The sequence below is a fragment of the Macrotis lagotis genome, chromosome 3 (assembly GCF_037893015.1).
Source record: "Macrotis lagotis isolate mMagLag1 chromosome 3, bilby.v1.9.chrom.fasta, whole genome shotgun sequence".
NCBI classification, from domain to species: Eukaryota; Metazoa; Chordata; class Mammalia; order Peramelemorphia; family Peramelidae; genus Macrotis; species Macrotis lagotis.
In genome coordinates, this window is record NC_133660.1 from 212470028 (window position 1) to 212496659 (window position 26632).

Genomic DNA, 26632 nt, shown 5'->3' on the forward strand with positions numbered 1-26632 from the left:
GTTCCTGAACAGACCTCCACTTAGGTAGAGCAGTGAGGACCAGAGGGTAGGAAAAGGAAATGGGTTATATGAGTGAGGCACTGGAGAAAAGATCCATGTTTTTTGTTACTTGAGCTATGAAGAGGATGAAGATTGGAGGTCACTTGGAGCTCTTCATAATGAGATCCTCCTCATTCTCACATCTTGGTTACTGTCCCCTCCCTCCAACCACCAGTGTTATCCCTTTGGGATTTCTTCTTATTTATATCCTATCTTATGAATACATAATTTTTTGAATGTTGCCTTCTCCATTTTTGAATGTTGCCTTCACCATTAGGAGGCCTTATCTCCTTGAGGAATATGAAAATCCCCATTGATTAGCATGGTCCCTACAACATTTTAAGTGCTTAATTAGTGCTGGTGATTGGTTGATTGATCAATTAAGTTGCCTCAAGAAGCCCTCTTCCAAAGTCTCATCCTGAGCTGGAAAGATCCCTGTGTTCTCCATGCTAGTGAAACTCAAAATAAGTTATGTTTTTTTAACAAGTTGGAAAATCTCAAATGTAGCCTAGTGATGGGTTTTGTGGCTGTCTTTCTCATTGGAGGATCAGCCTAGTGAAGTGTAGAAGATAGATCATCAGATGAACTTTTTTCCCAAAGCAATTTATAAAAACATTTACCAAGGCATAAGAGGGCATTGGAAGAGGGCGAGATCCACAATGATGGAAGCAAAGATTCTTGAAGTATTGAAGCAAGAAGTTTGCTCAAAGTCTACTCAAATATAAGTAATATGAAGGCAAAGACTCTTTTAGCACCAAATACAATATTATGAACACAGTAAGTATTTAATCAATGTTCATTAAATGAGTGCAAAGAAGAACTATTATAGCAATGATTCAAAGCCTCTAGATGAACAGAACCCCTAGAGGGACATACTTTCTAACTTTACCTGGACTGGTATACACACCCATGGTATACATACATATACCTCAGCCAGAATCTGTTTTCCCAAGAATAGTTTGAATTCTGATACATAATGGAAAAGGATACTAGGGGAAAAAAGGCAAGAGAATTTTATTTCTGGCAATGTTCCACATATGAAAGGAAGGAATAGGGGTGATGATTAAGTGACACAAAAATAGCAACGGCTGGAATGTGTGAATTATGATTGGAATTCCATGCTCAACCTCTGGGTCATCTGAACCCTATTTATGAAGGTTTATGATATAAGAAGCTTTAGGTGGAATGTGCAGCCCACTTACTTTCCACCCAGCAGGCAAGGCAGTCTTTGAAAAACACTTTTATGGCCAAGTTACAGGAAGTATTTGGAAAGCTATCACTCCAACTCACAGAATATGTTTACTCTTAGGTGAGGAAAATTAAAATTTATAAAAACCAAAGTGAAAGAATTTGCTATAAAGAGAAATATGCCACGAGGGTGGTCATCAGCATGAAGACTTGGAGGTATCCTGAGCTTTGGGGTCTCTCAAACTAGTTTCACTAGGATCTTAGTTTCTGATATTTGGAGACTTCTGTAGTCCTTCAGTACTCCCAGTGGGGAAGAGAAACAAGCCTAAGATCTGGAGACCACTCTGTGATTGGAGGTGCCCATTGCTCTCTGGGAAAATACACCCCCTGCTGACTTTGGGAATTAGAATAAATAATCTCTGTGTCAAAGATTAGACTCTAACCATTAGATCTTTCTTGGGGTAAGAGGACAATGTGGGAATAAACTCATATAATATCCATGGAATAGAAACTGGGGGAGCAATGTGATGAGTAGAAAGAGTACAGGATGCTATCTGGGCTCAAGTTCCTTCATCACATACTTTCTTGTATGGTCTTAATAAAATCTCTCATTCTCTTTGATTCTGTTTTTTTGGGGGGGAAGGAAGGGTCATAAAATGGAGATAATTAACTTTACTCTCACCCTGCTTTCTGAGACAAGATCCTGTAGTCACATGCAAATATATAGTCAAACTCAAATAGAAAGGGAGCTAGCCTCATAATGATGATGATGCTATTTGTCCTTCATTCTTGAAGAGGACCATGACATCAGGGAAGTGATGCCATGACAAGCACATGAATTGGATTTGAGTGAGGGAATGCTGTGCTGTCACCTACCTCACTTTCTCCTCCAGAATCATCTGGGTCCAGTGGCCAGATATGAATCAGGATGACTGGAGATGACCCTGGATGCAGGAAAATCAGAGTTAAGTGACTTGACTAAATTCACACAGGTAGTTGTCAAGTATCTTAGGGTGAATTTGAACTCCTTCTGACTTCAAGACCAGTACTCTGCTGCACCCCCTAGCTTCCCTCTCATAATGACTTAGAAAACTACAAACTAACATTATTTATGCTGTATTGCATTTTTATTTGTTAAATACTTTCCAGTTACATTTTACTCCAGTTAAGGCCTTATTGGAAATGTTGCAGCCACTTTTTTTGGAGTGGGGGTGGTGAATTTGACACCTCTTTGTGGAATGAGTAGCGAGACCTAGAGTCGGTTCAAGTCCTGTCTCTGATAAATACTAAGGATGTGACTATGAACAAATCACTTGGCTCTAAGTATTTGCCATAAACTTATAACTAGGTCCCAAATAGTGAAAATAATAAATTGCCTGAAGAAATCACATTATTTGAATTCACATTACACACTTCCTTTGGGATAGAACTAATTACTGTATTTTATATAATTATAACTTTGAATTGGGAAAATTCAAATATCTGTGACCCTTTCAGGAGATTCATTGTGACATTAATTGGAATCTAAGTGAATTGTTATTTTGTCATGTCAAACTCTTTTTGACCCGATTTGAAGTGTTCTTTTTTTTAGGTTTTTTTTTGCAAGGCAATGGGGTTAAGTGACTTGTCCAAGGTCACATAGCTGGGTAATTATTAAGTGTCTGAGCCCAGATTTGAACTCAGGTCCTCCTGACTCCAGGCCTGGTGCTCTATCCGCTGCACCACCTGGCTGCCCCTGAAGTGTTCTTGACAAAACTTTTGGAATAGTTTGCCATTTTCTTCTCCAATTCATTTTACAGATGAGGAAGTGAGATAAACTGAGGTAAGTGTCTGAGACACTTAGATTTGAACTGAGGAATATGAATCCTCCTGATGTTAGGCCTGGCACTCTATCTACCGTGCCACTTAATCATGATTTGCCTCAAGGTAATTCCCATGTCAGAGTTATCACAGGTATCCATCACAAGTCCAGATCACTCCTCCACATCTTACCATTCCCCAGTCCAAACTGTAAAATTTTAAATAAACATGGCAAATTATTATTAGTTTAAATGAAACTTTTTATTGTTTATTGAGAGCATTGCATATTCTTTCATATATGTTGCATATATTATACAATATTTGAATGGCATATACTATTGTGGGATTTAGACATAAAAGGGATGTTTTCCTTTTGAAGATCAGAAAATTAAAGCAGGTAGAGGTAGAGAGAGGAGAGGAGAGAAGAGGAGAGGAGAGGAGAGAGAGAGAGAGAGAGAGAGAGAGAGAGAGAGAGAGAGAGAGAGAGAGAGAGAGAGAGATTCTCAACACAAGATTAAGCACTGGTATGATGTTGGAGGATGGCAGATTGATATTGAAAAAAAAAAGAAAAGAAACGACAACTGAGCTTCTATATTATCAAAATAGCAAAGTCTGTCTTAGGTTTGTCTGTGTCTGTGGTCCATTCAGTAGTTCAATAATCTTCACAGGGTGCAGAAGCTTGGAAGGTATTGCGTCTTCTGGAAGCCAGATAAAGGAATTGTGTAACCCATCTTCATCTTGTTTCCAACCATATTTTTACATCTTCAGCAATTATTTTCATCAAACAGGAGACCACAGCAGAATGCTAGCAAAGTTTTGAATTTTAAGTCCTTGTTCAAAGTTGTGTAAGCTTGGACAACTATGTTGGTGCAAGAGATAGAACAGTGGTCCTAGGTAACCCTGCATTACTTAATATTAGCTCTGGGACTCTGGGCAAGACAGGCTCTGTCTGTCTGGGTCTCCTCATCTACAAAATAAGAATAATAATATCATCTACCTCAAAGGTTATTGTGAGTGTCAAATGACATAATATTTGTAAACACTTTGCTAGCTAGTATTAATTCTTAACCTCTGTGAGATTCAGGTTTCTCATCTGGAAAATGAAAGCAAACCTGTCTTGTCAGCTTCAGAGAGCTGAGAAGAAAATCAAAGAAGAAAAATGTATACAAAAGGGCTTTGAGAGCTACAAAGATCAACCTCACTATCCTCATCACCATTCCAAGAACAAAGCCAATGGATACAGATGCCCACCAAGAGAAGTAGGCTAGCTGTCATAGGGTGAGCACACTGAAGATGGAGCCATGTTTATTGTATGAATGAATGAGCTCTTCTGACCTCTGACAGAGTTCATCATTGAATTGTTTGGTAACAAAATAATATCTATGTCAAATGAGGGAATTGTCAGTTGTCCCGCCAGACATATGTTCCTTTCACAAAAGTCACATTTACCATTGTCCTCCTTCCTCTCACTCAACGATGTCCACTGGAGAATGACATTTTGTTTTTATGTTGATGTTAAATACTCTGTGGGGAACTTTCTCAAAGAGTAGAGGCTTTGTCTTCATTTTCTATGTTTTTTTTAACTGGCCCAGAGTTGCTTTTCAGATCACCATATGCTCCTGGTGAACTGCCTACTCCAGTAACAGGAACTGATGTTTACATAAATATAACTCAAATATATTTATGTGAGGGACAATGTGGAATAGTGAATAAAAGGATAGGGAGGGCTGCCCTCAGAGTCTGGAATATCAGGGTTAAAATCCAACCTTGGACATGTTCTTTGTTGTAACCCTGAGATAGTCATCCAATTCCTTTATGGTCTAAGGCCAATTCTCCAAAGCTATATTGTATAATAGGTATGTATGTGACTTATGTGGGTAAAGGAGCTCCTCTCTCTTTTTCTTTTTTTAAATTAAAAAAAATTCTAGGCTGTGGGGTTAAATGTGTTTCCCAACATCACACAACTAGGCAATTATTATGTGTCTGAGGCTGGATTTGAACTCAGGCCCTCCTGACTCCAGAGCCAGTACTCTATTCACTGTGCCACCTAGCTGCCCTGTTCCTCTCTCTTTATCAGTGAAATCTGGTCCCTCTTTCTTCCACTCCTTCCCTCAAATTATATAGCACCTTAAATTGGGTGAAGTACATTATATGCATTGCCTCTTTTGAGTTTCATAGCAACTTCCTTAGGTATTATTGTACCTAGTTTACAGATGAGGCAACCAAGTCTAAGAGAAATTAATTGATTTGCCCATGATCGAATAGCTAGTAAGGTTCAGAGACAGGATAGGAAATTAAGTTTGGCTGATATCAAATCTAGTATTCTAGCCATGATACCAATGTCTTTCAATAAACTTGAACTGACATAAGTCAGAATCTGAAGAGATACTAGGGGTGCACTGGAGCCAGCTTGATGTAGCTCACAGGAGTACATTTTTAAATTTTCAGTTGTTTATACCTTGGAAGTCAATACTTCACACTGGAAACAAATACTTCAAATCAGGGCTTTATTTATTTAATCTTTGTTGATGTTGACTGTCTAGACCTAAAAAAGTGATATATACAATATTAATATTTCAGATTAAACATGAAAGTGTGTTGAAAATATATTTTTTTGTCTCCTGAGAATTGACAGTTAACATTTAGCAGCACATCAATGATCTAGTCCCCAGCTAAAATCTAGTCCTATTTCTTCATGTGATTCCTCAGAAGAGTGGTAAAGGGGGTCATTTCACTTCATTTTTGGAAAGTTCACATGGCATCTTTGTCTCCTAGATGAGATAATGCAGGAAATACAAAGTACTCACCAATGCTTGCCTTTAGCAACATTTAATTTTGCAACAAATTTTCTAAAGAATAAGGATGATGTCATTTCCTCAGATGGCAAATCTTCCACATAAAATAATTGTCTATGAGAGAATGAAAGCGAACTCTCAAACTTCAAAGTACGTGGCCCCCACCTTGAGTCTTCCTTATTTACTCGCTTATATCAGAATTATTCATATATATATATACATATATATCTATATCTATATCTATCTATATCTATCTATCTATCTATCTATCTATCTATCTATCTATCTATCTATCTATCTATATATCAGTCCTCTCTCCTTGAGATCAGAGTCTGTTTCCCTGCTTTCTCTGCATCCTCTGGACTAAACTAAAGGTTCAATATGTAGGGTGCTTTATGATGATGCTGATGTTTGTCCTTCATTCTCAAAGAAGACCATGATACCAGAGAGGTGATGCCATGACAAGTATGCAAATTGAATTTGGGTGAGGGGGACCATGCTAAGTCACCAGCCTCACCTTCTTCTCTGGAACCATCTGGGTCCAGTGGCCAGATGTGGATCAGGACCATTGGAGATTGCCCTGGATGAGGGGCAATCAGGGTTAAGTGACTTGTCCCAGGTCACACTGCTAGTGACTGAGGTCAAATTTGAATTCAGGTCCTCTTGGCTCCATCAGGTGCTCTATCTACTGCATCAGTAAAGTATGGTGAGATCAAAAAGTATTTAATGTTATACTTTATCAAACTTGTTTTTTTACTGTCTGTCTCTATGTTTTTGCACAGAATATTTGTCATGCCTAGGAAATATCTCCTAACCTCTACATTTTAGAACCTTATTTTTTTCCTAGTTGGCTCAAGGGCCAATGCTTACATGAGACCTCTCCTGCTGGTTCTTCCCCATTTGAAATTTCCTTATATATAAATAATGATTTTGTCCCAACCTGTAAAATAAAAGCCCAGGAGCTGTTTTAGTTTAGTCTTTTTATCTCTAACACCAAATGCAATGAAGGGACTTAATAAGTATATTTTGTCTTTGGTTATCCAAAATTATTGGGTTGGTCTAGTCAGCTCTCTACACATGACAGAGTTCTGCAGTTTTTGTTCCTTATTCAAAAACATTTCAGGATTCATTGCATCTCAAGTTGGAAAGAATGGAAGAGTACTAATAGAACTCCCTTTTCACAGTTGAGGAAATTGAGGTTCAGGGTGCTTTGTTTCAGATCACACAGTGAGATCTTTGCTACCTCTCTTGCCTCAGATCTAAAGTTGGTTTCTGAATCCTGCACATGCAAGAATTATTGGTCCTGTGTGTATCAGTGAAATTGGGACTGCAGCAATCCTTGCTTTGATGAGGAAACTGCCTTTCTTGGTTTATAGGTCAGGTTTGGAATTTGTCACCATAGATTCATTTTGTCTGTATTGATATCTACCAATATGACCATTTTGTTCGATGTATTTATTTTATTTTTCAATTTCATCTCTGAGAAACCTGAGAAAGATCTGTAAAAATGTCTTCTTTGGGATGGGTTCCACAAGTTTTGCTTTCATTTTGGAAAGTCCATGGGATTAAGGGATTTGAGGCTGTTGTTTAATCTGCCAGAGCTATTCATCTGGTATCAGTTCTCATGCAAAAGGTTCTAATCTTTCTAATTGGTTTTTAGCATGTTATTCTCTTGCTCAAAAACTTCCAATAATACTCCTATGATAGTTAAACGCAATCAACAGGTATTATTTAATCCTTTGCTATGTGTGGACCCTGGGAATACAAAGAAAGACAAAAGATCTCACATGAAAATAATTATGTACAAATGAGATATTTACAGGGCAAATTGGAGATAATCAACAGAGGGTCCTAGCATTAAGTGGAATCAGTAAAAGTTTCTTGTAGAAGAATTTTAGCTGGCACTTGAGAGAAGTTGGGGATCTCTATGACTTCTCAGGTCTAATACTGTAATTCCATGATTCAATGGAGATAATATTTATAAATTCACATATACCCTATGAGATAGCTCTTGTGGTTATTTTTTGATTGTGACCAACTCCCCATGATTTTATTTGGGGTTTTCTTGGCAGAGATACTGGAGTGGTTTGCCATTTTCTTCTCCAATTCATTTTATAGATGAAGAAAGTGAGGCAGAGTTAAGTGATTTGCCCAAGGGGACACAGTGTCTGAGGTCAGATTTGAACACAAAAGTTGAATCTTTCTGACTCCTAGTCTGGCACCCTATCTACTGCACCACCTAGTTGCCCATGAGGGAGTCATTACATGCATTGTTTTGCCCATTTTCAGATGAGGAAATTGAGGCTCCTAAGCGGTGACAGATATGGTCACAAAACTAGTAAATGAAAGAGCTGGGACTTGAATTTTCATTTTCTGACTCAAAAGCCTGGTATTTTCTCATTCTCTTTTATTTGCTTCTCTGGTCTTATGTAAAGCTAACAGGCAAAAGTAATTATTGGTAAGTTTTCATTACCATCATAATGGTCAGTATTGTCTGGATTGTCTCCCATCCAGGGCCATCTCCAGTCGGCCTGATTCATATCTGGCCACTGGACCCAAATGGCTCTGGAGGAGAAAGTGAGGCTGGTGAATCAGCCTAGTATCCCTCTCATTCAAATCCAATTCACTTGCTTGTCATGGCATCACCTCCCTCATGTAATGGCTTTCTTTGAGAATGAAGGACAAACATCATTATCATCATTATAATAGAGCCACAAACTTTGAGTCTTCTTCCTTCTCTGCTTAGCTACTTTTCTGCTTTTTGATTCTTTCTGAAACAAATTAATGCTCAGAACAGTTTCCTATTTTAAGGGGAAAAATCAACGAAATAAATCATGTAGGTTCATGATCTAATTAAAAAACAACTAACATTTACATAGCACCTCATTTGAACCTCCTAACAATTATTTTCTCATAAAAATATTTTTATTGCCTTTTACATTTTCCCCCAGCAAACTCACCTCCCTCCGAGGGAGTCATTTCACATAGAAATGGAATTTTTATGGGCAAAAATGAGGGAAAATATCAGCATAATTGATTAAAAGGTCTGAAAATATGTGCAACGTATATTTATGGACCTTTCACCTCTGAAACAGAGTGGAGAAAGCAGTATATTTTAATATCTCTTCTCTTGGTCATGCTAATTTTGCAACATTTACTTCTGATTTTTTTTGCCTCTAGGGTTCTAACAACAACTTTCCTTTTTTGATTTATTTATTTTCTATTATTACAATAATCTTGTTATGAGAGTAAACATAAATCTCCTCCCTGCCCCCCAAGAATATGATAAAACTCAAGAATAGTGAGAGAAAAAAATGTACTTTAGTCTGTGTTCAGATTCCAATAGCTCTGTCTCTGGAATGAGATACTTTATCTTAAGTCCACCAAAGAAGTTGCTTCAATATTTTTCCCATAGTTGCTATTACTAGCTGAATTTCCTTCCACTCTATTCTTTCCCACTCCCACTCTTTCCCACTCTCATTTATTCTATTCTATCTCTCCTTTCACCCTGTCCCTGTTCAAAAGAATGTTGTATCTGAGTACCCTCTCCAAGCATCTTCCCTCTTTTTTATCATCTATTTCCCCCTTCCCCCCATTCCCTCTTATAAATCCCTTTCTTCTCATTTTTCTCTAGGGTAAGATAGATTTCTGTAACCTATTAAGTGTGTATGTCATTGCCTCTCTGAGCCATTTCTGATGAGAATGAAGGCTCACTTGATCCCCCCCACCTTCCCCCCATTCAAATTAATTGAAAAAGCTTTTTCTTGACTCTTATGTGAAACATTGTAGCCCCTTCTTCCTTTCCTTTCTCCTTTCTCACAGTACTTTCCTTTGTCAACCATTTACTCCATCTTATTACTATATAATATCATTATATTCAGCTCCTTCCTGTGCCTTGTCTCTCTCTCTCTCTCTCTCTCTTTCTCTCTCTCTCTCTCTCTCTCTCTCTCTCTCTCTCTCTATATATATATATATATATATATATATATATATATATATATATTCCTTCTAACTGCTCTTATAAATGAGAAAGTTCATATGAGCTATCAGCATATCAGCATCTTCTTCCCATTCAGGAATACAAACTGATCAACATCATTAAGTTTCTCAAAGTTAGTCTTCTCATCCACCCTTTCTATAGTTCACTTGATGCTTGTACTTGGAGATCAAACTTTCTGTTCAGCTCTGGTTGTTTCAATAGAAAAATTTGAAAGTCCTCTGTTTCATTGAAAATCCATCTTTTCCCCTGAAAGAGGGTGTTCACTTTTTCTGCGTAGTTGATTCTTGGTTGTAAACCAAGATCTTTTGCCTTCTGGAATATCATATTCCAAACCCCATGAGCCCTTAATGTAGATGCTGCCAGATCCTGTGTAATCCTGACTATAGAGCCACGGTAGTTGAATTGTTAGTTTCTGGCAATTTTTAGTATTTTCTCTTTGACTTGGGAGTTTTGGACTTTGGATATAATATTCCTGGAAGTTTTTCTTTTGGGATCTCTTTCAGGAGGTGACTGGTGAATTCTCTCAATTTCTATTTTATCCTCATCTTCTAGGATCTCAGGGCAATTTTTCTGTATTATTTCTTGAAAAAATGAAGTCTATGTTCTTTTCCTGGACTTTCAGGTAGCCCAATAATTTTAAAATTATCTCTTCTCGATCTATTTTCGAGGTCTGTTGGTTTTCCAATGAGCTATTTCACATTTTCTTCTATTTTTTTTGTAATAGTTTTATTTCTTCCTGATTTCTTGCAAAGTCATCAGCTTCTTTTAGTTCCATTCTGCATTTGAAGGAATTATTTTCTTCAGAGAGCTTGTTTATCTCTTTTTCCAGTTGGGCAATTCTTCTTTTTAAGGCATTCTTCTCCTCATTTGCCTTTTGTAATGCTTCCATTTGACCTAAACTGGTTTTTAACATATTATTTTCTTCAGTTTTTTGTATTTCTTTCACCAAGCTGTTGACTTGGTTTTCATGATTTATCTGCATTGCTCTCATTTTTCCTCCCAATTTTTCCTCTACCTCCCTTAATTACTTTCCAAAGTCTTTTTGGAGCTCATCCATAGCCTGAGCCCATTTTCTATTTCTCTTGGAGGTTTTGGATTCAGAAGCTTTGATTTTGTTGTCTTCTGAATCTTCCTTGGGACCAAGGCAATTTTCTATGGTCAGATTATTCTTTTTCTGTTGATTGCTTATTTCTTCAGCCTATGACTGATTTACTGCACTTCCAAGGTTTTGGGTTTTTTTGGGACAACCAACAGGGACCTGAATTCATTCAAGGTCTTATGAGAGGCTCTGACTGCTTTTTTTGCCTGTGCTTTGATATATGGATGACAAAAAATGCTCCCCCTCTGCCCTGGAGCTGTGAGGAGGATACCTGCTTGGTTATGGTAGTATGGAAACCCAAACTGCAGGGGAAACAGCAGAGTCCTGCCCCAGGGAGGGCAGAGAGACCTCTGCAGTCTCCCGTGATCCCCTTACCATCTGTGGGTTGCACTCTGGAGGTGCAGACTGGCTTCCCTGATTCCTGCTGCAGGTTCTCACCACAGGGCTGCTATGAGCCTGGCTCTCATTTTGCACTTACTCTGGTGTGGCAGAGTTCCCTCACCATCCCTTCAAGCTGTACCTGGTGATCCTTGGATTGTGTTATGCTGCATCTCTGACTTTTTCCAACCCCAGATCCCAGTGAAACAAACCTTTCCTGCAGAACTTCTAAGTTGTCTTGGTCTGGGAAATTGTATCACTCATTCTTTCTGTGGATTCTGCCTCTCCAAATTTTGGCTAGAGTCATAATTTGATAGCTTTTGGAGTTTTTTGGGGTACAAGTTTCCAGGAATCCCTGCCTTTATGTGCCTTCTTGGCTCCACCCCCCCCCCCAAACAACTTTCAAAAGACTTAGATGACTGAAAAAACCAAGGGGAAGGAAAAGCCAAAAACACCAGTTTGTTTCTAAGCTCTCTTTTGCACCAAAGTGATGTAAAAGCTAAATTTGGCTTACACCTAACTTTCTATAGAGCAGGACTCTAATTAGGAATATATTCAGGAGTCCCTTCATTCATCCACTTGTCTGTGGAATCAAGAAATCCCTATTCTATTGTTCAAAGTCTATTTCCTGAAGGTATTCATCTCCTGAAAAATTGCATACTTTCATATAAGTATCTGTTTAATGTGAATAGAATCATATTTGTTAGAGACATGGTCTTTCTCTCTCACTGGCATACCTTTTCTATCTAGTGGAAAATTTGAAGTTGTTAAAGGAAATAATACTCAAAGGTATAATAATAATTGATAATAAAAGATTGTGTAACATTTTCCTTCTCCTCACTTAAGATTTCTGTGGAACCAATGAATTTCTATTAGTTTTTCTTTGAAATGAATAAATTTCTTATTCTATTATCTATACAGACATAGAAATCAGAGAGAACCACTGAGATGGTATGAAATTGTAAATCAGTGAGGTAATGTATAAGTCAGCCAATGTTGATAGGAGAGGGAAGAAAGTTTTAATGGAGTTGGGGATAGGAGGGAGAAAAAATATATTTCTATTAATTTTAAAAAGTCAATGAAAGAGAAAGAACTGAAGATGTGTTGCATGCCCTCTCAGATGATGTCACTGTATTATTAGTTTTATTTAAATTTTACTTTGCTACATGAGACCTCTTGCAGAATTGGAATTATCTGCAGATATTTGTGATGCCAAACAAAATATATGTATAAACCTTTAAAAAAAGGAAGAAAAGGAAGAACTTGTATACATAATCAATTTGAAAATCTGGAAGCAAACTTACAATGTAGAATGTCAGAGCCAGAAGGATACTTAGAATATAGAAAGTGAAATGTTAAAACTTTGTGGATCTTCCATGATGTCCAGTTTATCTCTATCAGGGGTTTAAACATAGATCACCCCAATCCAAGCCCAGTGTTCTTTCCCTCAGGAAATTATAAACCAAGGTACATGTTATTCAAGGATCAGAGATTGACCTTCAATAGATGAATGAAATTTAATTTTGAGTCATCTTTTCAATAATAAACTCAAGTTTAATATTCACCCAATCCAGAATTTCCCTCAGATCATCAGAATGACTATTATTGCTCAAAGGGTGAATTATTCAGCTGTATCTGATTCTTTGTGATCTCATTTGGAGTTTTCTTGAAATGGTACAGGAGCAGTTTGCCATTTCCTTCTCTAGCTCATTTTATGGATGAGGAAATGGAGGCAAAACAGTATTGAATGACTTACTCAGGGTCACACAGTTAGAAAGTATCTGGGGTCAGATTTGAACTAAAGAAGATGGACATTCTTGACTGTAGATCTCATGTTCCATCCCCTGGGTCACCTACCTGCATGGATATCTGCAAGTACTCAGACTAATGAAAGCATTAACCATAGAATGAGTACATGTAAGGTAATAAAAAATGGAAAAAAACAAACAAAACAAGGTATAGTTGTAGTTTTTCCCCAGCTTTTTGGTAAACTCTGCTTCTCTGTTCTGGTATTTAGGGTCTTGAGTCTGCTTTATGCTGACCCTACTATTATTCTCAAAGATTCTTTTGTTCTATGTGACTTTATCTCACTATGGTACCTGCAGGATCACTAAGCACAACACTACCTTGGTTCTGGACCATAGTGCTCTTCTAACAAGGACTATAGTCTCTTCCTCCATCACCTCATTATTGCTCTGCTCGGATATTCTTCCTTTTCTTTGTCTATAGCAATACACTTCTGGATTTCTTCTATCCCATGGGGCAAGAGTGGGGAATGAAGCTGATTCAGGTGTTTCAGGTATGAACCACAAGTCCTTTTGGTGTTTGCTGCTCTCTACAAACACTATGAAACAAAACTATTTAATTTAATACTGATATTAAAGTAAAGGTACATATATTCAATAACATTTTTCCTATTTTTCCCCACCTTGTCTCACCTTTATATGTTTAAACCGTCATTCAGTCAACTAGCATTTATTAAATCATTTACATGTGCCAGTCACTGTGTTAAGTGCTAGGAATGTAAAATAAAGTTCCCAAATAATCTCTATTCTCAAGAAACTCACAGTCTTTGGAGGGGAACCACTCTATACAAACAAATTGTATACAGTCTACTTTGAGGAAAAATCAGAGGGAAGGCATTATGATTAAGGAGGACTAGAAAAGACTTCTTGGAGAAGATGGCATTTTATTTGAAACTTGAAGGAAGCCAAGGGAAGCTAGGAGGTAGAGATGAGAAGGGAGAGAATTTCAGGATGGGATTGGGGGGAACAACCAATGAAAATACTTGGAGTTAGGTGATGGATATTGATGTGGAAGGAATGGCTAGGTGACCAATGTCATTGGATCTCAGAGTATGTGGAGAAGAAGAAGCTTCAAGAATGGAGAGGTAGGAAGGGGCCAGGATATGAAAGATTTTGAAAGCCAAATAAGATTTTATAGTTGATCCTGGATTTAATAGGGAACCACTGGACTGACTGAATACTATATCCTAGCTGATTTTTTTAAAAAACCAAACAGGACATAGCTACTTATTATCATCCATCTAAAGTAATAATTATTCCCTTCAAACTAGTCCTACTGGGAGACCAGACATTTATATTTTTTTTTGGTTGGTCAGTTTTAGTCATGTCTGAAACCACCCCATTTAGGGTTTTCTTGGCAAAAATACTGGAGTGGTTTTCTGTTTCTTTCTCCAGCTCATTTTACAGATAAGGAAACTGAGACAATCAGGGTTACATGACTTGCATCTAGTAAATGTCTGAGGCAGGATTTCAACTCAAGAAGTTTAATATTCCTGACTCCAGAATCAGTGCACTATCAAATGTATCACCTAGCAGCCCTCTAATGATATTATTGTTATTCAAAAATGTGTTGGATATTGTCTTCTCCATTAGATTGTAGGCACCTTGATGGCAAGGTCTGGCATTTGCCTCTTTTTGCCTCACCCCCCAGTCCTTAACACCTTGACTATGGTAGGCATTTATGGGGTTTTTTGGTTGTTGTTTTTGTGGGGCCATGGGGTTAAGTGACTTACCCAAGTTCATGCAGCTAGTAAGTATCAGGTATCTGAGGCCATGGCATTTATCTTTATTGATTGATCTTTGGGAACTGCCCTCATAACAAGTTTAGATCTAGAGTGGAAATACACAAAGCCTGGGGCAGCTAGGTGGTGTAGTGGATAAAGCACCGGCCTTGGAGTCAGGAGTACCTGGGTTCAAATCCGGTCTCAGACACTTAATAATTACCTAGCTGTGTGGCCTTGGGCAAGCCACTTCACCCCATTTGCCTTGCAAAAAGAAAAAAGAAAAGAAATACACAAAGCCTACTTCACAATTCTATTGTCACATCTTATTTTTGAACAAAAATTCCATTTCTTACTTTGACTTCTTTCCTTTTCTTACTTGACTCCTAATAACTTTAGGCTAATTTCCAAAACATAAAATTCTATCCTGAGGGGATGCAAATTTTCTGTCTGGTGCAGTCTTTTGAGAGGCAGCATCAGATTACATAGGATTAAGTGTTATACAAAATGAAATGAGCAAAAATACCCCATGTGTCAGTTATTAAGTAACCTGGCATACATCAAGTTGCTTTACAATTCTAGATATCAACCTAACAAGTACAGGGCAAATACTTTATAAGGTTTGTGTTCAGGAGGGGGAGGAGGGAGAATGAGGAAAGGTCCGAAAGAACAAGTAATTGGGAGAGTCCATGAGGATGTGCATCTGCCACGCTGCTCAACTTCAGTAGGTTTCTTAGATAGTTTTGCACTTTCACAATTGTCATTTATTCACCTGACCTGTTCCTTGTGAACATTTCAGTGCAATGTGGGACAGAGTGGAGAAGTGGATGATGGGTAAGGCTCCCGGGACTTTATAGTGCTGAGCTAAAGAAGATCTGAGGTTTTCAACACTTATCTTTCTGGGTGTTTTTGCAGCCCTGAGATCATGGCCTTGGATACTTTATGTTGGGAGAGCTAGCCCAAGTGAGGTATGTTGGCCTTTTTCGTGGGGCTAGAGAAATCCATTGATGGTCCCCTGTACTGTATTTAACACAGTAGTGATCAAAAAATATTTATTGACTATCTGACTGATTGACATAGAAGCCAGGATCCAAGTAGGCATATGAGTGAGAATGGCCAGGCTTGATTCATTCATACTGCCTTAGCCATAGTTTGATTCTCTTTCCACTCCATCCTTCTTCTGCTTCTAATGGTTACCCAGAATTTGTTTGAGAGATTTATGGAACTGTGTAAAATAGACTTTTTGTTGTTTAGACAATGCAATAATCCTATCAAGATATTGATGGTCAGTGTTATTTTATTAATCATCTTGTATTATTATATCATCAGCATCATCACTTTGGTACAATGTTATCCAATATCAATTAATAACATCAACACCGTTGGGAGAATTCCTGCGTTGTTAGGACTTAGAGGGGTCTTAGAACATCAGACTTAGATGGTATCTCAGAGGTCATCTAGTCTCAGGATTATGATTCCCAGGGAATAATAATAATATTAGCATAAGTACAAGTTACCTCATAGAATTTTGGGTAAAGTTCTTTGTTAAACTAAAAGTAGAAATAGGAATTATTATTAAAGGAATTTGATAAATATTTGTTAAATCAATGAAGCATTCAGATTGGGACAAAGTTAATCTTCAAGACCCACAACCCTTCTTTTCAGGAATAAGTTTATATTAAACTAAAAAGGTTGTAAAATAAAACTCAATTCAGTCAGTATTAGAAGGAAAACAGAAAGCTGGGAAACAGCTTTCACAGAGTTTCTGTTAAATGTCTTATTTCTAAAATAGAGAACAGAATCAAATTCATAAGATTACAAGTCATTCACTCATTGATAAATGATCAAAGGATATGAATAAAGAATTTTCATATGAAGAAATTAAAGCTATATATCTATTCATATGGAAAATGCTCCAAATGATTCTTTTATTTGACAAATGCAAATTAAAACTATGAGGTATCACATCACAACTTTCGGATTACCTAAGATGACAAAAAGGGAATAGGAAAAACCAATAATAGGCCTATATGCAAAATAATAAAAAAATGGGAAAAGTTCCACATGTTAAAAATATTTGTAACAATGGGTATATAAAATTTAAAATATACTTTGATAGCAATATTTTAATTTAATTGGCTTTCTTTATAATTATAAGTATTTTATTTTATATATTTTAAAGTATTATTCAGAGAAGGGGTCCATTAGGTTTCCCTGGACTGTCAGAAAGGTCCATGATTAAAATGGTTAAGAAACCCTTATTTAGTCCAAACCCTTACCAGAACTACATTTCTTAGAGTGCTCCACTAGAATTGAGGTTATTCTATTTATTTGTAAAGGAAAGGTCTATCCAAAGAACTGCTGCACTTCACCATTGTTTATTGGTTAATACCAATTATTCCAATTGGAATGAAATAGAGGAGAAAGTCATTCCAAATAGCTAGATGTTGGCTAGGTATCATATGATAACTTAAAATATTATCAAATATTAAAATATTATATAAATATACAAATTTAAAAATATTATTAAATATTGTAGAGCAATGTCCCAACAGTAATTATTAGATTTTCATAAGGGGATATCAATGGACACAATTTGGTAAATTTATAATGTAGATCATATTTGATTATTGTATACTTGATAATTGAATCATGTACTATTATACCTATTATTAAACATTTCAAATGTTATTTTAAAATAATAATAATAATAATAATAATAATAATAGTAGAATATCAATAATAATTCTTTGAATTTCCTAGAACCTGATACTTAGTACAAATCCTGGCAAATAGTATGCATTTAATAAATGCTTGTTGACTATGGTTTACTCAATTGACTATCATATTTGCTCATCACAACAGCCCTTGAAGGTAGGTATTGCAAATATTCTCATTCGCATTTGATTTACTTAACTCCTACATGGTAAGACCTGAAACCTGACCAATGTCTCTTGCTAGCCTATCCAATGCTCTTTTCCCAAGAGCCTACTTTTAGCACTTCAATATTCAGGCTTTACTTAAAAAACAAATATATAAGCATCTAAAGTCTGTTTAGCTTCATACAAATCCCAGGTTTTTCTATAGTATCTTTATGAATTAAACATATTTATCAAAGTAGGAAAACACCTGTGGTTGTTTGTCTGGAGATTCAGAAGCAGAGGAAGGAAAGGAAAACAGTACCATTTGCTCTACAGCTGAGTAGACAGTCAATGGTTTTCAAATGAAAATCTTGGATAATATGTCCTCAGTTAACTCAAAGTCTATTTTACTCATGTTTTTCCCCCCTTAGTCATTTGCTTTGGCTCATTGAGGGTTGGCTGTAGAAGGCTGAACATGAATGGAGAATGAATAATTTCTTGGCTTATTTGGGAAGTAAGAGTCATCTATTCCAGTTGGTAGAAAATATAGACAGAAAGGATTAGGGAGGGATGAATAGAATATTGCTAGCTGAATGTATCAGACTAGAAACAATTTATGACCTCTTTGATCCCACTGGCAATTACCTTGTAAGGCTGGTAAAATCTCAACTGTCTACCATCCTCAATTTGAACCAAATGACTCTTTATTCTGACCTTTTTTTAATAGCACTATCTACTGCTTGCATTATAGTGTTTTTGTACTTGTTGATTTCCAGTCTTAATTTCTAAGTCCCCAGTTAGCTTTATATTACTCATAGATCTCTAACAAAATCTTAATCCTGAGGACAACATAATGCAGTGAAAAATCTACATACATCAAAGTATAGTCAACAATGGAATTATTGCTTGTTTTTTTATTTATTTTTTATTTTTTACAAGACAATGGGGTTAAGTGGCTTGTCCAAGGCCACACATCTAGGTAATTATTAAGTGTCTGAGGCCGGATTTGAACTCAGGTACTCCTGACTCCAGGACCAGTGCTCTATCCACTGCACCATCTAGCCGCCCCAGTGGAGTTATTGTTAAAGGAATTTGATAAATGTTTGTTAAATCAATGAAAGATTCAGATAAGACCAAAATTTATCTTCAGGGCCCACAACACTCCTTTTCAAGAATTTTTTTTCAAATCAAAGGCATTTTTCCCCTCAGACTTTTTAGACATTTGTTTCTTCCCTCTTTTTAAACTCTGTTCTCATAAATCTTATAATATCAGTTATTTATATTTGAGTATGAATGAGAGTGTTTTAACTGAATTTTAGTAATTGATTCTTCTTTCCTAATGGTATAAAATTGGAAGCTTGATCTCTCTCTTTGGGGATAAATGAATGGTTTTGTGGTTCAACACTCACTGAAGTACCAATGATGTCCAGAAAGGACTTCTAGAGAAATCATCAAGTATAACCAAAGGACTAGTGGGCAATGTAAATAGTTTGGGAACCTCATTATAAGAGATAAAAATAGCATAGAACCGGGGTTTTAGTCATTTTAGTGTCATAGACCCCTCTTTTAGTCTAGTGAAGCTTATAGACTCATCTTGTAATAATGTTTGTAAATATCCAAAATAAAATAACTTTTATCATAAAGGAAGCCACTTATATTAAAAGTTATCAATAACACATGTATATGCACATATATACATATTGACACACACATACTATATCTATGTATACACAAACACACACACACACACAAGTTCATAGATTTCCTATTATATAAGAATAGGCTTTGCCTTTGGAGTAAATGCTGGGTTCTAATCCAAGCTTCCCATTTACAAGGTGTCTTAGGGCAAGGAAGTCATTTCTCCTCTCTGAGGCTCAGTTTCTTCATTTGTAAAATAGGATCAATAATGTTTGCACTCCCTACCTCTTAAGGTTGCTGTGGAAAAACCACATGAGAACCATATGAGATATTATTTTCATTGCACACATCCTGTTACATTTGGGTCTCTCTCCAGGGCACCCTGAAAAAGTGATGTTTCCATGTTTAAAAGTGGAACTATGGAAAAATGAGATTTATTTCACTAGCACATCAAAGTGCCATCACTTTATAGTCATACCTTGAATTTGGCAAGCATTAAAAAATTATAAAATGCACCTTGGCAGGGGAAACCTCTTTTCAGAGAAGGATTTGGAATTAGAGGTGTTTATATCCATGGAGTTTTTGTGGAGCCCAGGATCTGGCTACAAGGTATTTCAATCCTCAACTACACTATTAACATGGAGCTAAACTCTGACACATTCTTTTCTTTCTTTCTCCTTCAATCTTTTCCACATTTCTGGCAAAATCTCATCTCTCCACTGGGTCAAATGAGAATGAGCATTAAAGCAAGTCATCAAAGAATTGGGTTATATCGAGGGCAGGGACTATGTCAGGCTATATTCTGTACAGTAACGCTGGAATCCTAGTAGCCCTAGTGCTTAACATCTCCCACCATGCTGACATTCTCTCTCTTATTTTTCAGCTTTTCCTCTTCTTGGGCTGCTTCTCCTCTGGTATAACTTAACACAGCTTGGGAGGATCACTGATCTTTTCCTTCTCCAATTGAATTTGCCTTGGGCTCCAGATTTACCAGTTATTATTTTGCCATGAAGTCGTATCCTATTTGGCCTCAGACTCTTTTAGGTGTGTGACTCTGGGCAAGCCACTTAACCCTGTTTGCTTCAGTTTCCTCATTTATGAAATCAGCTGACAAAGGAAATGGCAAATCATTCCAGTATCTTTGAGAAGAAAACCCCAAATGAGGTCAGAAAAACTTAGTCATGACTGAAAACAGCTGAATATTCCCTATCATAATCTTCCTAATTAGGTGGTACAAGTATTGGTTCACTAGATAAAAAATCTTGGACTGATTGTTTGGAACATGGGAGTCTAAACTCTAGCCTATCTTAACTCATTGAGTATGACCTTGGCAAGTCAGTTTTCCTCTGAGGGGCCTATCACATTATTGTGAGTTACAAGGAAGCTAACACATAAGTCACTATGGCAATGGAAGACGCTATTGTTATAATTCATATAAAGATTTGGAAACAGTTATTCCAAGTCCTACTCATGATTACATCATACATTTGTAATTACCTGGGTTTGAGATCTGATTGCACCAAATAACTATTTGACCCAAATAATATCTAGAAGCCAACTGGGATGGTAGGACCACAATGTGGACTAGACTTTGGAACCCAAACTGTGCCTCTTCCTTCACTGACCTTCATAGCCATTGAAGGAAGGAAATGCCTAAAAATCAATAGATCTTACTTATGAAAGCATTTGAGAGATTGCCATTGGAAGACTAAGCCAGATTTTGGAAATGCTTTCTGTGAAAGGTTTCAGTTTTTCTCATCTACTTCCTAGAGTGTATATGTTGGCCACTGTGCTTCCTGTAAGAATTGGGGCCAAAAATCTGAACCAAATATCTCCCTGAGGTACTCACATGTGCTGAAGTGTACAGAAAAGCTGGCGAAAAGTAGGATTTTAAAATAAATCCATGGCTTAGATATAGAAATTTTTATTTCTGATTATTTTGCTGTCATTTAAACCATAACAAAATTATGCATTTCAGATATCAGGAAAACAGAAATCCCTTATCCAGTAGCAAGAGTATTGAGGGTGAAGATACTAGCATTTGAGAAAATGAGAAGGACAGAGCTGGAAGACATTCCAAAGGCAATCAACAATGAATCATAATTCTAGAACTAGAAGGCCAGCTATTCCAACTAAGACCCAGAGAGGGGAAGTGACTTCTCATAATTTGCATCATTAAAAACACTATATACATGAAAGGGTTTTTATGGAAGTAGAAAACATGGAATTTCTGAGGCAGTTGGTACATGCCTTCTTCCTACATCAGTTGAAGCAGTTATTAAAAAGAGAGAGAAATAAAATGGTATTATGCTAACTTTAAAGATGCTGCCATACCCATTTATTCCTTTACAAAGTATTAATAATTTTCTTCTTGACTGAACTGAAAGAGGTAACACCATTGCTTGGGTAATAATTGACCATGACCCTGATAGACCAAGAACTCACTACCTCTGAAGTCTAACTTTTTCTGGGAGCTGCTATGTACAGTAACTATCCCAGAGGGCCGGGGATTGGTAGGGAAATAGTAAGGGAGAATCAATGGTCAGAGACCATCCTTTCCAGTCATGGGGAAAAGGCTTAATACAACTTACCATATTTTAGAAATACCAGCTTGTACTATCATCACCATCACCAATCCCTTATTTGTGACTTATCCTTCCTCAACTTGGGTTGATCATTTATATAATAATAGACAATTAGAGTTGGAAAGGGCATTATACATCATCAAGTTTCATCTGCTCACAGAGGAAAAATGATGTTCCCAAAATATATAGGATTTGAATTCAGCTTCTTTAATTTCAATCTTTTTATGAACAACAAAAGAGTTCAAAGTTTCTGGTGCCCAGAAAGTGGCATTGAAGACAAATTTCACTAGTGTCATTATTTTCCTTTGGAGCAGTCCTGTTGCTGCAAAATTTATACTTATTTGAAAAGTTTGAACCCTTAATAAACAGTCAATCAAAAGGAATCTTTTCCTATTTCTACCTCAGAAGAAACATTTTAGAGAGAAAATGAGTTTTTAAGTAGGAGCTAAATCACATCATCTAGACTTCTCATTCTCTACCTTTTCAAAGTAAATTTCTCCAGCTGAAATTGAGTTCCATGATGCGCAACATTGATAGCTTTTTCTATGGAGCTTTATGTGAAGCAATGTGAAGAGAAAACTAGTGCAAGTATTATCTCTATTCCACAGATGAGGAAATTAGGGTCTAGGAAGGTAAGGGACTTGCCAATGCTCACACAGCTAGTATCAGAAATGAACAGAAATCAAATCCTAGTGAGCCTTGAAAAGAAAATCAGGATTCTCAAATGTGAACATGAAAAGGGAATGTGTTGTAGTCATGGGGAATAGCTTAAGAAATGAAGAGAGAGAGGAAGTGACTTGACAAGTATGAGTTCAGTTTGATTGGGACAAAGAGTGCATGAAGGTAATAAAGGAATTTAGATTGTTTAGGTGAGTTTGGAATGAGATTGTAAAGATCTTTAAATGCCACATTAAGGAATAGTTCTTTTATCCTGGGGTACTTGGAAACCAATAAAATGTTTTCAATTTGTGGAATGATGTGCTGGCAGTTGAATGCAGTATAGATTGAAGGAGGGACTGGAGACAAGGAGGACAATTATGAGACTAGGCCAAAGGCATGATGGAGATGAGAGTGGGGGCTGAACTAAGGCTAAGTAAGACAGTAAGAATGGAGGGAAGTAGTCAGATGCAAGATTTGTTATGGATGTTAAAAGACTGGGCAGATAAGTTACAGGAAGTAGTGGTAAGAGGGAAGAGAGAGTCAAAGATGGTTTAGATGATCAAAATATATGACTGGGAGGTATCAGAAATATAAATGAGGTGAGGAGTTAAAAGACAAATTCAATTTGGAACATGTTTGATTTTGAGGTAATGTTGGAACATCCACATGCCAGGAGGTACCTGGAAGTTTGAATATGAAGTTTAAGAGAGAAATTAAGGCTAAATAAATTTGAGTCATATTGAAGAGAGAATAATCAGATCCATGAAGGATAATGAATTCTCAGTGAGAGAAAACAAATAGAAGAGGTCCAGGAAAGAGCCTTAAAGATGGTTATTTTTAGAGAACCAGAGATGGATGGTGAACCATGAAAAGAGACTGAGAAGGAATGATATGTTAGGAAGGAGGAAAATCAAGAGAGAGCAGGGTCATGGAAATTAAAGAATTTTAGAAGAAAATGATAAATAGTATCAAAATTATAGAATGGTCAAAGAGCATGTTAGCTGAGACAGGATCACTGAACTGAGTAACTAACTGAGTAACTTGTTAAGTTGTGGGTTCAAAAGACAGATTGCAAGAAGTCAATGGATAATGAGGAAATTGTGACTTAAAAACTTAGCTGAGAAATTGAAACTATTCCCTAAAAGTTACTCACCTATTCATATTCTTTGATCCAGCAGGTCAAAGACAGAAGGAAAATGCCTACATGTATAAAAATATTTATATCAAATGTCTTGTTGCAGTAAAGAACAGGAAATAAAAAAGGGGGAATAGTAATTTTGAAAATGGAAAAATTTTGGTTTAATAATGTAATTGAATATCAATTATATCATAAGAAATTATGAATGAAATGCTTTTTAAGGTTTAAAATAAAATTATTTATTTATTTTTTGAATTTTACAATTCCCCCCAAATCTTTCTTCCCTCCTCCCCAACCCCACAGAAGGCAGTCTGTTAGTCTTTGCATTGTTTCCATGCTATGCATTGATCTAAATTGAATGTGTGGAGAGAGAAATAATAGCCTCAAGAAAAAAAATGAAATATAAGAAATAGCAAGATTACATAGTAAGATAATGGTTCTTTTTAAAAAAATTAAAAGTAATAGTCTTTGGTCTTTGTTCAAAATCCACAGTTTTTCTCTGGATACAGATGATATTCTCTATCGCAGATACCCCGAAATTGTCACTGATAGTTGCACTTATGAAAATGAGCAAGTCCGTTAAGGTTTATCATCAAACTCATGTTGCTGTTATGGTGTACAATGTTCTTCTGGTTCTGCTCATCTCACTCAGCATCAGATCATGCAAATCCCTCCAGGCTTCTTGGAATTCCCATCCCTCCTGCTTTCTAATAGAACAATAGTATTCCATAACATACATATACCACAATTTGTTCAGCCATTGATGGACATTCACTTGATTTCCAATTCTCTGCTACCCCAAACAGGGCTGCTATGAATATTTTTACATGAGATGTTTTTACCCTTTTGTATCGTGTCTTCAGGATATAGACCCAGTAGTAGTGTTGCTGGATCAAAGGGTATGCACATTTTATTGTCCTTTGGGCATAATTCCAAATTGCTCTCCAGAAAGGTTACTTGATTTCACAGCTCCACCAACAATGCATTAGTGTCCCAGATTTCCCACATCCCTTCCAACATCGATCATTATCCTTTCTGATCATATTGACCAGTCTGAGAGGTGTGAGGTGGTACCTCAGAGATGCTTTAATTTGCATTTCTCTAACAAGTGATGGTTTAGAGCAATTTTTCATATGACTATAGATCACTTTGATTTCCTCATCTGTAACTTGCCTCTGCATATCCTTTGACCATTTGTCAATTGGTGGATGGCTTTTTTAAAAATAAATTTGACTCAGTTCTTTATATGTTTTAGAAATGAGTCCTTTGTCAGAAATGCTAGTTGTAAAAATTGTTTCCCAGTTTACTACATTTCTTTTGATCTTGGTTACAGTGGTTTTGTCTGTGCAAAAGCTTTTTAATTTAATATAATTAAAATTGTCTAGTTTGTTTTTAATGATGTTCTCCATCTCTTCCCTGATCATAAAGTGCTTCCTTTTCCACAGATCTGATTCCTTGATCTCCTAGTTTGCTTATAATATTGTTTTTTATGTCTAAATCATGTATCCATTTTGATCTTATCTTGGTAAAGGTATGAGGTGTTGGTCTAATACGAGTTTCTGCCATACTAACTTTCAATTTTTCCAACAGTTTTTATTGAAGAGAGAGGTTTTTATCCCAAATGCTGGACTCTTTGGGTTTATCAAACAGCAGATTACTATAATCATTTCCTGCTGTTGCATCTAGTCTTGAATGAAATGTTTTAATTAAGAGAAATTTATATGTAATGATGCATAGTGAAGTGAGCAGGAACAAACTCCCAAAGGAGATCACATGGATGGGGTCAAGAACACAAGAAGGGAACTTAATTTTGGGAAGGAAAAGAACCACCTATCCTATGAAAACAGAGTAAAAGATTACCTCAGGTTTCTTTTCTAGCTCTACATCTTTGAATCTAAGACATGGATGGTTAGATTGTCCCAGTATAACTGTCAGACAGAGTAATGGAAAGAGGAGAGACAGGTGGATAGAGAAGATTTTTGAAGCTCTACAAACTGGTGTAGTATCAGTGATGAAAAACTCAAAGAGAAACAGGAGGCATTAAAACACAGGGTTGTGTATTGATTTAGAAAGCCTTATGTATTTCTTTTTTTAAAAAAATTAATACACTAACATTGAATGGAAAAGGAACTTTTTTTTTACATTTTTATGTGGTTCTGGGCACTCTTAGGAATGGTATGGACCTTGCAGAATCACTGACTGAGTACTTATTCCACTGGTTTGATGAATAGGTTATCAAAATCGAATTTGGAACTAGGAAAATATGGATTCATATCACACTTCAGTCATTTACCATTATAATTAACATAGTGTGGGCTTGTATAAATGATTTAATTATGGGCCTCAGTTTCTTCATCTGTAAAGGAGATGATTGGATTTAATTTTCTCTAAGGTCTTTTCCAGTTCTAAATTTATGATCTTACAATTCTCTTGTGCTCAAAATAACTAGCTCTTACTTAGCGAGAATAATTAAAGTAGAAAGCTTTTGGGTGGTCCGCAGGGAATGAATTTCTCTCTCTATCCTCATGCCAGTATCCTGGAATATTTTTTCCCTTCCCCTTCAGCTGAAGTCATCTTTCCTGTCCCTTACCACAGGTAACAACACTCTTTGTTAATAGGTTCATGATTTACTCAAAATTTCTCTAGACTTCAGGAAAATTCTGTCAAAATTAAAAAGAGGAATCAGGTCCCTTAACCCCATGGAGTTGGAGCTTCCCTTTGTCAATAATGCAAAGCTATCTTGCATCACATCTATGTGTACATTTGTCTTAGCCTCCCTAATTGCTCAGGGAGGGCAGGTTCTGTGTCTTATTTAAGTTTTGCTTCCCCAGGGTCAGTATATTGCCTTGCACGTTGTCAACATTAGTCAATATTTCTGGAATAAATGGAATCAAATCTTTGAATATGAATTACAGTTCAACTGAA